General features: G+C 31.0%; 1 pseudogene; it reads left to right on the forward strand.

Annotated features, from left to right (window-relative positions):
* The first annotated feature begins 529 nt into the window (after nt 1-529).
* LOC119676856 lies at nt 530-1,784 on the forward strand (annotated as a pseudogene).
* Nucleotides 1,785-4,756: the final 2,972 nt, after the last annotated feature.

Here is a 4,756-nt window from a genome sequence, read left to right on the forward strand (position 1 = left end):
AATAAAGAAAGATAGTTTTAAATTCTTAATAAATAAAATAAATTTCAATAAATAACAGTAATTTAATTCTATTTAATACACTCTATTCATATTATTTTGTTTTCAAGTGTAGCCGCAATGTTCTTAAAAGCAGTTTTGCCCCACATAGGCTTGAAATGTATTAATTATTTAATAAAAGTACGTACATATATGCGTACAAAAACAAAAACGTACGTGTCTAAAACTTTTCCAAAAGTTTTGTGAACCCCTCATGAAAATGTCTATTTTTAACTTCATCGCTAAACGAACATAAATGACTGTAATTCGTGTGTATTTAAGCAACTCCTGTATAGCATTCTGTGGTATGTGCCTTCTCAAAATAATATAATAGAGAATTTTAGGAAAGATGCCTTTCAAAATATGTTAACATTCATTTAAAGTAGTTAAAGTAAGCAATACCGATAAATACAATTGATTTATTTGAAAAGAACTAAAGTTAGTTGTTATATGACAGCAATACGTTATTTGCTCATACGTCATACATAAATGATTATATTTTTCATTTACATACCTTTGTTTTCCCTTCCATTTAGGCTCCAAAGGTATTGGTTCGCGTTTTGAAGAGCAGCGTCTTACACTGCGTATACACCGTGGTCGTGGCTCTAATCAACATGATTCTACACATAGCAATGGCAGCACGCAAAGCACCACAACCACATTGGGTACACCGTCACCGGAACGTCTCTCGAAATATGCAACGCGTCGCACTCATCATCATGACAAAATAAAAATTTCCGTGTCGTATCCATCGACTGAGAATATCAATGAATTAGCTAACGAAACCGCGGCACATGAACATCGCCCTTCCAATACGGGCAATGTGTTATTCGCTGTACACTATAATACAGCGAATGGGCGTGAAACCACTGAAACGCAACTTTTTCGTAAACATCATAGTAATAATTGTTACTTGCAAGTGGGCAAAAGCATGACTGACATATCGCGTCGGCAATCGAACACTAGCGACTGTGGCAATCAATCACAGGAGCAGTCACAAAATCGACCCAACAAAAAAATGGGGCGACGTAATATCAAAGCGCAAGTGAAACGTTTTCGCATGGAAACGAAAGCAGCAAAAACTCTAGCAATCATTGTAGGCCTCTTCATTTTATGCTGGTTACCATTTTTCACCATATATATTATACGACCCTTCTGTCAGGATTGTATAGATCCATTACTTTTCTCAGTACTCTTTTGGTTGGGCTACTGTAATTCAGCTGTAAATCCTATGATCTATGCACTATTTTCAAAGGATTTTCGTTTTGCATTCAAACGCATTATATGTCGGTGTTTCTGCTCCAAACAAAGCGTATCATTGAAAACCTCACGACGTGGTTCAGATATGTCCGCTATAAGAATACGTGCACGAACACCTAGCATAACGCCGAGCGCAGCAACTCATTCATTTGGTGACGAGAGCGAAATGCACCACTCAGAGATGAGCAACGATCCCAGGTGACGTTCGTTTGGACCCAGCTCAAGCTCAACTAGTAGCTTAGGGGTCCGAAAATCTAGTTTAAAAGTTCCTGTATATGAGATATGCCATCCGCTAGTTATGGAATCGCCTGCCTACTCCTATACTGCAAGCTGCGGCAAGAGCGGAAATGGCAAGAGTGTGAGAACGCAATTGTAGCCACAAAGGCGTACAGTTTTATTTAAGACAAGGGGTAGTGCTATACGCTTAAAACAGTTCGTCAATAAGAGTACGATAGTGTAAAGTAGTATACATATTTAAATTGTTATATAAGAAGATTATTACAATGTATAAATTAAATAGATATCTCTAAGTGTTTTATTAATTTTATATTATAAATTTAAAAAAAACTAAATATAATTGCAAAATTGAATAGATATTGTAAATAATATAAAACTATGAATTAAATTGCTCGTCACTGAATTCTATGAATAATAGCACACATGAATTATTACAAATCTTAATCGTAACCAAAGTTAAGGCAAGAAGGAACTGTGCATTTCTCATCCATACATCAAACACAACAAATATGCTCTTATAATAGATAGTTACTTATACAAATTGTTAAGATTGATATTTTTTAAATATTTACGTATGTAGTTAAATATAAAAGCAGATAATTGATACAGTACAAAACGATTTAATACAGATAAAATCAATCTCAGGTTTTCCAAGAATTGTAGATCCACTCCTCTTCAGAGCTAAACATACACACAATCTACTCTTTGATATCTCCTGGAATGCGTGTTTACCAGCTCTCGAAGAAAGGACAGCAGAACACCTGATGTGTCTATGTCCAGGTTTGACCAGAACTATGCTTAAGTTTCTAGGGACCCCCTTCTTCAACACACTCGGCAATATCTCTAGCATTAGCACCAACCAGATTCTTGCCTTTATAAATGCCTCTGGCTGGCTGGCTGGTGGCTGACTACTCACTATAACGCGATTTTGTGGATTCAAAACGGCTTTTTGAGGTAATTTAGAATTCGTTTCTCCCTCCACCACAACTTACTAACCGTCAAGGTGATGAACTCTAATGAGTCAAGCTAGTAATAACTACTTGTGCAGAAACCAAACCTTCTTAATTGTGAAGATTGAATTTGTTAGTGTAATAATTTTTGTTTTTGTTCTAACAAAACTAAATTCAATGAAAAGCCACAAATAGATATTTATAATATTTTGTTCAAATAAATAAACAAATTTGTGTAATTCACAGAAATATATCAATCCTGTTCGTATTCGAAAATCGCAAATAGTCTGAATACTCGAATATAAGAAATAGTTGAGATTGAAATAATTTGAATGATTCGAACTATTCAGTTATTCGTTTTCTATCAAATATGTTATTAAGAAAAATGAAAAATATCTGTGAATGAAAGTGCGAGCATGTTTAATATAAATATGATATGATTTCTATATCGAAAAAATTTTATTTTGTTTTAAGAAACTAGATATTAAAATGTAAAATTAAAAAAAACTTTAAAAAATATTAAAACTATGCTTAACTCTTACTGAATATTTCTAATTCCATACATTAATTTTCTTCCAAATATATATATATATATATACATATTATAAATGAGAGTTGTACCTTGATTTAATGTAATTTATATAAATTTAAAAAAAATTAACTAAGATTAGAAATATGTATTCAATGAAATAAAACTTAAAAACGCATTTTATGTATTCAAAACCACCTACTAAAGTCTTTAAAGTTACTCACAGTTACGCTCAATATATTAAAGCAAATTTGATAAAAAATTGAAAAATGCAGCTGAAGTTAATTAAATATTTCAAAAATAAATTAAACAAATAAATTAAAAATTCACAAAAAGTGCTTATATTTTAAAAAAATTTTAATATATGTTTGTTTGTAAAATGTTTCCAATAAAATAATTTTAATGGTAATAAATATAAAAATAAGTAATTAAAAACTTTTACAATATTTATGTATAAAAATATGTTTGTATATGTATGTGTGTGTAAAAAATATATTTATGTATATGAAAATTGCCAATTGTAAATAAAATTAATTATTTATAAGCATTAAATGCGTCAAATGCGTTAAACATATTTTTAATATTTTAAAATAATTTCTATAAAAATTCCATTAAATAATAATAAAAAATAAATGTATAATAGTGAAAAATAAAAAATAATAAAGTTCATTGAATTTCCAGTTTAAAAAAATTGAACGTTAATGCGTTTTACTTGAAATCACTTTACACTTCTAATTTATTTCATTTAACACGAAAGCAGCATTAATGAGGCAAGAGTAATGGTATACAATACCAACAACAAAAATTGAAACAGGTGGCATCACAAAAAAGCACGGTTTATAAAACTACAACAAAACTTAGCGATTATCAGTGGCAATTCTCCTTTGTATTGTGTAAATGAAGGCTATAATCCGCTGTAATGTAAACGCCATAATTAACGGAAGGTTTAAGCTGTACTGTTAAAAAAATAATGGCGTAAAAACAAAGAGAAATTTATAATTAACAGCAATTACTGAAGTACACTACTAAAAAAAACTGTATGGATAGTATAAAAAAATTTCAGAATTATTAACTTTCCTGAAACAGTTAATATAATTGCTACTTAAAGCTGCAACAACAGCAACAGGACTGTAGTATTGCATATATGTATAGTATATCTAGTGACGATGCAGTTTATTATAATAATTGATTAATGACGATAAATCGCATAAAATATTGATTTTTGTAATGAACTTACCTCAATATTAATTGAATAGTTTGAAAAGCTATCTGAAAATGTCATTAGAAAATTGTGTCCAATAATATATTGCTACAATTCTAAAATCATAGAATAATGTTAATGTACAACAGCAGAATACATTTTGTGTCACTGTATCAGGCGCACCAGACTCAGACTTCGGTACTTATCAACTGCCCATCTACTTATAACCGAATTAGGCAACATCTCTTCAAAGCACATAATGGCGTTCTTAACTGCAACTCGTCTATAGAACTAAAGTTATGTCATAAAGATATGTCATAATAATCCTCAAAGGATGCAGTGACGTGGTGACAAGTTTCCAACCCGTTTTAAAATCTAAATCTTACATTAAGACCGAAAAGTTTTCGGAAATTCTCATTTAAAATTCGCGCGCTGTATATTTTTCGATATTTTAAGTTTATGTAGTTTGGCAGCACTGTCCTTAATTACTATGCCAAAAATGAGCGCGATCTGTCAGACAGTTCGTTTTCGGCAGCTGTTGAA

The sequence above is a fragment of the Teleopsis dalmanni genome, chromosome 2 (assembly GCF_002237135.1).
Source record: "Teleopsis dalmanni isolate 2A chromosome 2, ASM223713v2, whole genome shotgun sequence".
Taxonomy (NCBI): Eukaryota; Metazoa; Arthropoda; class Insecta; order Diptera; family Diopsidae; genus Teleopsis; species Teleopsis dalmanni.